Genomic DNA, 11,710 nt, shown 5'->3' with positions numbered 1-11,710 from the left:
TCATGATTTTCTTATAAATTAGTTCATGTATTACATCGTATTTTAGTTCATTATTACTATGCTGTGGGAAGAATATAGTTAAACTCATTCAAAATATTCCTGCTATCCGGAAAAATTAACAATTTTTTGGGAAACATGTATTAAGAAATTGGTTTGAAATAAACTGTTTGTCGGTATAATTTTCAAAAAAGTAGAGAAATTGAGGAATCAAAAGTACAAAAAGCCTGTATACAACTAAGAAATTTTTCGTACAAAACAAGTCAATTTCTATAACCACCAGTATTTTATTTCAAAGAATTATTATTATATTACACAAAACTATGGTTTATGATATACAATAAAGGAAATATTTTTATTAGTACGTTGGACGCATTTACTTGTCGGTAGTTAGTAATTGCTTCTTCAAAAGAGTAATATTCTATGTTATTAGGACTAAACTAATTAATTTAAATGTCCATGTTTTCTATCCATATGAAAGATATATGTGGCATAAGTTGCTATATTCAATTGAATTGTCCAATTTCATCGATTTTGGCTAACTTTTGTTGGGCGGATTTGGCTTAGAGGCATCTGAAGTTATACAAAATATAAGAAAAATATTATTAATTAATTAATTGTATCGTTCATATTGATCTTTAACTTACGGTTTTCAAGAGTATTTCCTAGAGCCAATAAGGATATCAGCTTATTTAGTATTAAACAGTAAGAATATTCAAAAAATTACCATTACGAGACCTTTCTACCTGCAAGTGAAAAAAATAATTTTTAATAAATTGAAATTTTGGTTTTATTAAAAACGGACAAAATACCGTTTACAGAAAAACTTACCACATTGAAAAATCCATCCAGTGGGTACATTATTGGAATCATATCCATGGACAAATGGGGCGTTATTGAAATTATTCTCAGAATATAATTGAAATTAGACATAATTTCCACTTGTCAGTATAGCATTTAGTATTTAAGGTGGATATTAAGTTCGAGTTTAGCGGCTAAAATTGCAATTTCCATGATAAGTTTTCTTTAATAATCCATTATAAAAAATAATCTTTATAAAAAAACTTGATTTGGGCTATTCTCCATCAAGTTATATTTAAATTTGTATCGAAGACGTATAATTGTATACTTTGCTTAGTGATTTATTTTTAATTTTAGCGGTTAAACTCGAACTTAGTACTCACCTGTAGGAATTGCTGTAACATAAAAAATATAGATTCAAAAAAATGGTTGCTTCTCAACCTGTGATCCAGATGTAGAATACATATAAATCATCCTATTACCACTCATGTTGTATATTTTTTATGTAAATCAATTTAAAATCCGCACTAATTTTAAACTAACATATTAACAGAAATATACAGTTCCTTAATCTGTTATTTGTTTTTTATCAATAAAAAGCGTTTTTGATTCCTCTAACATCACATCATTCACTTCTCAGTTTCTAAAATGTTTCGAAATAAATGTATTTTCATTAATAAACACCAATACCGCACGTACAATTTTGCAAAATTAAATCCACGTGTGCACTTCATAAATGCATCAACATAACTGAATGCAACAATAAAACTGAAAGACACAAATAGTCATAAGGGATACATACCTGCCGTTAAGAAAAACAACTCCACACACACGTTCCCTTTCTGATCTTGCTATTGCAAAAAAACAACTCTCACCACAAAAGATACCAACAACACACAAGGAACATTCCATTGTCTCTAGAATCAAAACAACCAACAACAGCATAAATGACGCAATAACAAACACAAACAATAATACGAGATATACACAAAATGTCTCTAAAAACTCCCTCGCATGATGCACTCACATTTTCCAGTAGCACGTTTATTGATTAGTAGGAATTCTATCTATAAGTTAAGGTAAAATATATACCAAATCTATGAGGAATCTATAAAAATTATATACACCTGCCAAGGATTATATAAACTAATTTTTATTCTATTTTAACTAAAATTTTCAATGTGAGTAAAAACACTCCAACATATAATAAAAAGGGAAATAATCTGTAGGTAGTCATCGTACGAATCGGTAATGTCGTTAAGTTAATTTTTACTACAAAAATTTTTTTCATACAAAATTTTGTCTTAGTAAATTGTCCAAATTTCGTAGTAAGATTTTTATATTGCCCATGTATTTTTATAATAGAATCAACGATGCATTAACTACTGTGTTGGACATTTATTTAAGGAAAAATCCTTCCCATTTCGTAGTAAGTGAACTAAAAAACATTTACTGAATTTTTATAAGTTTTGCTTTAGCTAAGTTAATTTTCGTTGTGGTTACGAAAAATGAACTATATTACAGTAAATTTGTTGAACTATGTGGAAGTCAAAATGGTAATTAAATTTACAAGACACTTTTTTTTCTGTGTATTGAAAATGGGCCATATCGGTCCACTTTTACGTATAGCCCCCATATAAACGGACCCTCAGATTTGGCTTGTGGAGCCTAAAAGAGAAGCAAATTTCATCCGATCCGGCTGAAATTTGGTACATGGTGTTGGTATATGGTCTCTAACAACCATGCAAAAATTGGTCCACATCGGTCCATAATTATATATAGCCCCCATATAAACCGATCCCCAGATTTGGCTTGCGGAGCCTAAAAGAGAAGCAAATTTCATCCGATCCGGCTGAAATTTGGTACATGGTGTTGGTATATGGTCTCTAGTATCATGCAAAAATTGGTCCACATCGGTCCATAATTATATATAACCCCCATATAAACCGATCCCCAGATTTGGCTTGCGGAGCCTCAAAGAGAAGCAAATTTCATCCGATCCGGCTGAAATTGGTACATGATGTTAGTATATGATCTTTAACAGCCGTGCCAGAATTGGTCCATATCGGTCCATAATTATATATAGCCCCCATATAAAACGTTCTCCAGATTTGACCTCCGGAGCCTCTTGGAGGAGCAAAATTCATCCGATCCGGTTCAAATTAGGAACGTGGTGTTAGTATTTCTATAGAAAATTTTGTCAAAATTTTATTTCTATAGAAAATTTTGTCAAAATTTTATTTCTATAGAAAATTTTGTCAAAATTTTATTTCTGTAGAAATTTTTGTCAAAATTTTCTTTCTATAGAAAATTTTGTCAAAATTTTTATTTCTATAGAAAATTTTGTTAAAATTTTATTTCTGTAGAAAATTTTGTCAAAATTTTATGTCTACTTTCTCAAACTGAATTATATACGTATTGGATCGATCTTTTTTGATTTAATATGTACCACGTATGGACTTACATACAATTTAGAAGATGGTGTTAGGAGGTTTTAAGATACCTTGCCATCGGCAAGCGTTACCGCAACTTAAGTAATTCGATTGTGGATGGCAGTGTTTAGAAGAAGTTTCTACGCAATCCATGATGGAGGGTACATAAGCTTCGGCCTGGCCGAACTTACGGCCGTATATACTTGTTTCTTCTTCATATGGGGCCGTTTTGCCCCGATTTCGACCTTCAAACGCTCCAATAACGCCATATAATCGATAAAAATTATTCCATGCGCATCCAAAAAAAAAACAGAGGCCATTACTTTGCCAGCGGACTTTGGAGTCTTTCCACGCTTCGGAGACGGTTCACCGGTCGCTGTCCACTCAGCCGACTGTCGATTGGACTCAGGAGTGTAGTGATGGAGCCATGTTTCATCCATTGTCACATATAGACGGAAAAACCATAAGCGTAGGAAGGCCTCTGGGGAGGGGGCTTAGACCCCCCCAGAAAAATTTTAGCCCCCCCCAGAATTTGAAACTCTATTTATGATTTTCAATTTTTCAATGAATGTCAATATTTTTTTTTTAATTTTTTGAAACATAAAACAAGTATATACAATTGCACAAAGTTCCGCTAATGACTTTCATGAACAATCGAATTACTTGGGTTGTGGTAGCAGTTGCCGATGGATATGTTTGAAGTCAGATATTTATGAAATAAAGCTGTGGTTGAACTTATGATTGATTTCGTTTAGTCAATTTAATTAAAAAAATAGTAATTGATATTAAAACATTCTTTCATAAATTAATATCTTAATAATGCTGCGAAAAAGCTTTGCCTAAAAAGTAGTGAAAATGTTTTTTTTTTTTTTGGGTCTAGAAGTGGTGCAAAATTGGCGGAGAAGCAATGAATGTAATATGAGCTTGTCATAGGACAAATGTTCACCGTTTCATCAGCCGTTGCAATAAATGTGCATCACTTCTTAAGGTGAGATCCGAATTCAGTGGTTTGAATGTGAATTAAAAAATTTTGTGATATTTTCCCAAATAAATAATTTTTATATTGTTTTTATGATTTTTAATGCATTCTGACGCTTGTTTGAAACGTTTTTCCTCGAATAATTTCCAAACTTATCGATTTTTCTATAATGGATTTAGCAGTTTTGTGGCAAAATTTGAATAATTTGTACCAATTTATTTATTCTTACTCTTTATTTAAACTATTTGAAAAAAAAGAAAACAAAAAATTACACTTAAAAATAAGGAAAAAAATAAGTAAAAAATGAAGTAGTTAAAATAATTGAGGACATTTTTGGAAGTACTTTTAAAGTTGTGCCTTTAGAACAACTCACAATTTTCTTGCTGGGAAAAGTGTGGAACTACTTTTAGTTGCTTTATTATAAATTAATTGTCGAGTTATTTTGATGCCCAATTTTTTATTCAATTTTATGAAATAAAACATTAATTGAACCTATAAGTTCAGTCTATAAATTTTTAGCTAGGGGGGCTATAGCCCCCCCCTAGGAAAATTGTCTAGCTACGCTAATGGGAAAAACTCGGGTTTATTACGAGTTAACAGCTGCAAACACCGCTCAGAATCATCAGCACGTTGTTGTTTTTGGTCAAATGTGAGCTCGCGCGGCACCCATTTTGCACAGAGCTTCCGCATATCCAAATATTGATGAATGATATGACCAACACGTTCCGTTGATATCTGCTATCTCGATCAACTTCATTTTACCGTCATTCAAAATCATTTTGTGGATTTTTGTGATGTTTTCGTCGGTAACCACCTCTTTCGGGCGTCCACTGCGTTCACCGTCCTCCGTACTCATTTCACCACGCTTGAATTTTGCACACCAATCAATTATTGTTGATTTCCCTGGGGCAGAGTCCGGAAACTCATTATCAAGCCAAGTTTTTGCTTCCACCGTATTTTTATACCCTCCACCATAGGATGGGGGTATATTAACTTTGTCATTCCGTTTGTAACACATCGAAATATTGCTCTAAGACCCCATAAAGTATATATATTCTGGGTCGTGGTGAAATTCTGAGTCGATCTAAGCATGTCCGTCCGTCTGTCCGGCTGTCCGTCCGTCTGTGGAAATCACGCTAACTTCCGAACGAAACTAGCTATCGACTTGAAACTTGGCACAAGTAGTTGCTATTGATGTAGGTCGGATGGTATTGAAAATGGGCCATATAGGCCCACGTTTACGTATAGCCCCCATATAAACCGATCCCCAAATTTGGCTTGCGGAGCCTTCCGGAGCAGCAAAATTCATCCGATCCGGTTGAAATTTGGTACGTGGTCTAAGTATACGGTCTCTAACAACCATGCCAAAATTGGTCCATATCGGTCCATAATTATATATAGCCCCCATATAAACCGATCCCCAGATTTGACCTCCGGAGCCTCTTGGAGGGCCAAAATTCATCCGATCCGGTTGAAATTTGGTACCTGATGTTAGTATACGGTCTCTAACAACCATGCAAAAATTGGTCCATATCGGTCCATAAATATATATAGCTCCCATATAAACCGATCCCCAGATTTGACCTCCGGAGCCTCTTGGAGGGGTAAAATTCATCCGATCCGTTTGAAATTGGGTACCTGATGTTAGTATACGGTATCTAACAAGCATGCAAAAATTGGTCCATATCGGTCCATAATTATATATAGCTCCCATATAAACCGATCCCCAGATTTGAACTCTGGAGCCTCTTGGATGAGCAAAATTCATCCGATCCAATTGAAATTTAGTACGTGGTGTTAGTATATGGTCTCTAACAACCATGCAAAAATTGGTCCATATCGGTCCATAATTATATATAGCTCCCATATAAACCGATCCCCAGATTTGACCTCCGGAGCCTCTTGGAGGAGCAAAAGTCATCCGATGCGGTTGAAATTTGGTACATTTCGTTAGTATATGGCCTCTAACAGCCATGTAAAAATTGTCAAATTTTATTACTATAGAAAGTTTTGTCGAAATTTCATTTCTATAGAAAATTTTGTCAAAATTTTATTTCTATAGAAAATTTTGTAAAAAATTTATTTCTGTAGAAAATTTTGTCAACATTTTATTTCTATAGACAATTTTGTCACCATTTTATTTCTATAGAACATTTTGTCAACATTTTATTTCTATAGAAAATTTTGTCAACATTTTATTTTTATAGAAAATTTTGTCAAAATTTTATTGCTATAGAAAATTTTGTCAACATTTTACTTCCATAGAAAATTTTGTCAACATTTTATTTCTATAGAAAATTTTGTCAAGTTTTTATTTCTATGGAAAATTTTGTCAAAATTTTATTTCTATAGAAAAATTTGTCAAACTGAATTATATACGTATTTAATCGGCCTTTTTTTTGTTTAATATATACCCCTTATGGACTAACTTACAATTTAGAAGACAGTGTTAAAAAGTTTTACGATACCTTAGCATCGGCAAGTGTTATCGCAACCCAAGTAATTCGATTGTGGATGACAGCTTTTAGGAGAAGTTCCTACGCAATCCATGGTGGAGGGTACATAAGATTCGGCCTGGCCGAACTTACGGCCGTATATACTTGTTTCCCTTCAGAAAACAGTATTTTATCAAAACACGAAATTTATTTTTTTTCCATTTTTTCATAATAACAAAAGTTGCTTCACAAAAGGCGCTCTATCTCTCAAATTTTGACACGAATCATTTGAAGGTTGGTACTATATAAAAATAATATGCATTTAATACTAGCGACGCCATCTATGTGTCAGACCGGGGACTTATCACCCAACCTGTTATGTGGTTTAGGGTATAAAAAGAGGAAATCGGTCAATTAGTTGTGGGTAATAAATCCAAATTTCTGCAAATAGGGCAATAGATTTATGTAAGAGCTACATGTAAGTCTAAATAGATCAGCTGGTACATCAAATTTGAAATTTGAATAACATAGGTTAATAAATAAGAGTATTATGGCCAAATATGACAAAATCGAGCGATGCATAAATATGGGACCTATATCTAAATCTGCACCAATTTGTATAATATTTTGCAGGTATGATTGATACCACAGAAGGTGAGTACGATCAGTTAATAAATGAGGCCCCTACGGTCAAAAATAAGGTTATTAGGGGCAAATTTTTCAAAATCGGGAGATACATATATATGGGAGCTATATCTAAATTTGAACCGATTTCGATGAAATTTTGCACATACAGTTAGTGCTATAGAAGATTACATTTAGCCAATCTTGGTTACGACCGGTTGATAAATAAAGGTTTTATGGCCAAATTTGGCAAAATCGGGCGATACAAATATATGGGAGCTATATCTAAATCTGAACCGATTTCGATGAAATTCCGCGTATACAGTAAGAGCTATAGAAGATTACATTTAGCCAACTTTGAGTACGATCGGTTGATATATAAGGGTTTTACGGCCAAATTTGACCAAATCGGGCGATACATATATATGGGAACTATATCTAAATCTGAACCGATTTCGATGAAATTCCGCACATACAGTTAGATGTATAGAAGATTATATTTAGCCAACTTTGAGTACTATCGGTTGATAAATAAGGGTTTTACGGCCAAATTTGGGAAAATCGGCGATACATATATATGGGAGCTATATCTAAATCTGAACCGATTTCGATGAAATTTTGCAAACTTAAAGGGTGATGAAAAAGTTTACTATGTGCAAAATTTGAAGATGATCGGTTTGTAGAAAAGCGCAACGTGACTCCATTTTGTCGAAATCGGGCGATACATATATATGGGAGCTATATCTAAATTTGATTCGATTTCTTCCAAATTCAATAGCGCTCGTCCTTGTGCCCAAAAAACACCCTGTACCAAATTTCATCCAAATCGGTTAATAATTGCGACCGGAATCCTGTGAACAACAAATACATGGACAGACGGACGGACACCAAGCGCTAAATAGATCGACTCAGTAGGTGTCTAAAATCAATATTTCTGGTAGGCACATTTTTTGGCCGATCAAACTTATTATACCCTGACCACTATGTGGTTTAGTGTATAAAAAGAGAAAATCGCTCAATTTGTGTGGGTAATAAATCCAAATTTGTAAAAATCGAGCAATATTCTTATGTAAGAGCTACAAGTACGTATAAATACGATCGGCTAGTACATTAAAATTTGAAATTTGAGTAACATTGGTTAATAGATAAGAGTATTATGGCCAAATTTGGGAAAATCGAGCAATTCATATATATGGAAGCTATATGTAAATCTGAAGCAATTTGCATAATATTTTGCGGGTTTGATTAATACCACAAAACGTCACCTTGTGCAAAAGTTGAGTAAGATCAGTTATGAAATGAGGCCTCTATGGTAAAGGTGTGCGCGTGACACGAAATTGTCGTGACACGCGTGATTCACGCGTCAATCATGTGAGTTGTGAATAAAATCTGAAACAACTCCCGTGAATGTGCGTGAATGGGACTAAAACAAATATATCGTGCGTGAGTAATAAAATCGGTTCGTGAATATGCGTGAATAAAATTTCTGCAAAATCATACTCACGAAAAAAATCAAGATTTAATTCTTACTCGTATGTTAACTGAAATTGATTTTATATTTTATTTATGAATTTTGTTACCTTTGCTCATTCCCTGTTGGAAAATGTCGCGAGTCTCGTGAATTTGTCGTGAGTCACGTGAATTGTCGTGAATCGTGCGTGAATATGAGTCTTTAAAAGTAGTTCGTGCGTGAGCGTGCGTGAGTACTGGTTTTCATTTCGTGAATGTGCGTGAGAGAGATTGACTACTACGTATCGTGCGTGAGCGTGCGTGAATAAATATTTGACTTCGTGAATGTGCGTGAGTGTGAGTGAAGTTTCACTCACGCGCACACCTCTACTCTATGGTCAAACATAAAGTTATTAGGGGCAAAATTTTCAAAATCGGACGATACATATATGGGAGCTATATCTACATCTGAACCAATTTCGATGAAATTTTCCACAAACCGTTAGTACTATAGAGTACTGAATCTAGCCAACTTTGAGTAAGATAGAATAATAAATAAGAGTTCTATGGCCAAATTTGGGAAAATCGGGCTATACATATATATGGGAGCTATATCTCAATCTGAACCGATTTCGATAATTTATATATATAGAAGATTACATTTAGCCAACTTTCAGTAAGATCGGTTGATAAATAACATATATATGGGAGCTACTCTGAACCGATTTCGATGAAATTTTGCAGACTTAAAGGGTGATGCAGAAGATTATTTTGTGCTAAATTTGACGACGATCGGTTAATAAAAAAGTGTAACGTGACCCCACATAAACGATCAAAACTCTATGGAAAACATAATAGAGCGCGATGTGAAGTTCTACAGCTCAATGGAAATATGTATGGAGCTAGTGCAATATTTGCAATTTACAAGAGCGAGAATCAACAATACATTATATAGGCACATGTCCTGGTTTTAAAGAATATCGTATTGGATGTTTTCAGAAACACACATTAAGCGAGTCAGAATTAATTTTTATTTTAAATGGCGAAGGCTGCGACAACTGGAGCAATTTAATCAAATATTTGAAAACTACTACCTTTAAATAAAATTACTTGGAGGCAGACGTTTTTATACCCACCACCATAGAGTGGTGACGGGGTATAAGTTTGTCATTCCGTTTGTAACACATCGAAATATCGATTTCCGACTATATAAAGTATATATATTCTTGATCAGGGAGAAATTCTAAGACAATATAACAGACGGACGTCTGTCTGTCTGTTGTAATCACGCTACAGTCTTCAATAATGAAGCAATCGTGCTGAAATTTTGCACAAACTCGTCTTTTGTCTGCAGACAGGTCAAGTTCGAAGATGGGCTATATCGGTCCAGGTTTTGATATAGTCCCCATATAAACCGACCTCCCGATTTGGGGGGTCTTGGGCTTATAGAAATCAAAGTTTGTATCCAATTTGCCTGAAATTTGAAATCTAGAGGTATTTTATGACCATAAAGAGGTGTGCCAAAAATGGTGAGTATCGGTCCATGTTTTGGTATAGCCCCCATATAGACCGATCTCCCGATTTTACTTCTTGGGCTTATAGAAACCGCAGTTTTTATTCAATTTATCTGAAATTGGAAAGCTAGAGGTATTGTAGGACCACAAATACGTGTCCCAAAAATTGTGAGTATCGGTCCATTTTTTGGTATAGCCCCCATATAGACCGATCTACCGATTTTACTTATTGGGCTTATAGAAACCGCAGTTTTTATTAAATTTACCTGCAATGGGAAATCTAGAGGAATTGTAGGACCACAAATACTTGTGCCAAAAATTGTGAGTATCGGTCCATGTTTTGGTATGGTCCCCATATAAAACGACCTCCCGATTTGGGGTCTTGGGCTGATAAAAACCGTAGTTATACCCTAAACCACATAGTGGTCAGGGTATAATAAGTTCGATCGGCCAAAAAATGTGCCTACCAGAAATATTGATTTTAGACCCCATAAAATATATACCGATCGACTCAGAATCACCTCCTGAGTCGATCTAGCGCTTGGTGTCCGTCCGTCCGTCTGTCCATGTATTTGTTGTTCACAGGATTCCGGTCGCAATTATTAACCGATTTTGATGAAATTTGGTACAGGGAGTTTTTTGGGCACAAGGACGAACGCTATTGAATTTGGATCAAATTTAGATATAGCTCCCATATATATATATATAACTATATGTGCAAAAAATCATCGAAATCGGTTCAGATTTAACTATAGCTCCCATATATATGTACCGCCCGATTTTTCTAAATTTGTCCATAGGCTCACAAAAACGTGTTTCGGATTAAGTTTTTATAGGTCCATTTGGCAATGCCTCCATATAGACCGACTTCACTTCTTGAGGGTGTAGAAGGCGCACTGATCATGAAAATTGCTTGAAACTCAATGTAAAATTTCCAGGTTTTACTTCTACAGATTTAAGATTTCAAATCAAGACGTTATTTTATAATTTTCTTGCACATTTACAGGAGATGTTAATGATTCCTCTAAAACTCAGACAAAAATGGTTCTTATAAATCCAGAATCTGATATAGTCCTCATAGGTGAAATCTTTAAATTTATATTCGGGAAGTGTCCTCAAGTCCTCAAGCCCTCCTGAAATTTCAAAGGAAACCCTAATATTTGGTTCATGGTGGTGGGTATTTAAGATTCGGCCCGGCCGAACTTAGTGCTGATATACTTGTTTTATAAAACATTGTCTAAACTAAAATTTTTCTTTTTATACCCTAAACCACATAGTGGTCAGTGGTATAATAAGTTTGATCTGCCAAAAAATGTGCCTACCAGAAATATTGATTTTAGACCCTATAAAATATATACCGATCGACTCAGAATCACCTCCTGATTCGATCTAGCGCTTGATGTCCGTCCGTCCGTCCGTATCCCAGCAAAAAAATTTGGAAGTTCGTTCAAAGGCACAACTTTAAAAGCACTTCCATAA

At 34.5% G+C, this 11,710-nt stretch overlaps 1 long non-coding RNA gene across 1 annotated transcript; it reads right to left on the bottom strand.

The window, feature by feature from the left end:
• Window positions 1–324: 324 nt before the first annotated feature.
• Window positions 325–712, bottom strand: LOC142241811 (uncharacterized). Its single transcript, XR_012723819.1, has 2 exons — window positions 645–712; window positions 325–570 (listed from the first exon to the last, which is right to left on the bottom strand). It is a non-coding gene; the product is annotated as an uncharacterized LOC142241811 (long non-coding RNA).
• Between the last annotated feature and the right edge of the window lie 10,998 nt (window positions 713–11,710).

The sequence above is a fragment of the Haematobia irritans genome, chromosome 5 (assembly GCF_050003625.1).
Source record: "Haematobia irritans isolate KBUSLIRL chromosome 5, ASM5000362v1, whole genome shotgun sequence".
Classification (NCBI taxonomy): Eukaryota; Metazoa; Arthropoda; class Insecta; order Diptera; family Muscidae; genus Haematobia; species Haematobia irritans.
The sequence above is the reverse complement of the archived record's forward strand: the minus strand, read 5'-3'. Positions and strand labels throughout refer to the sequence as shown.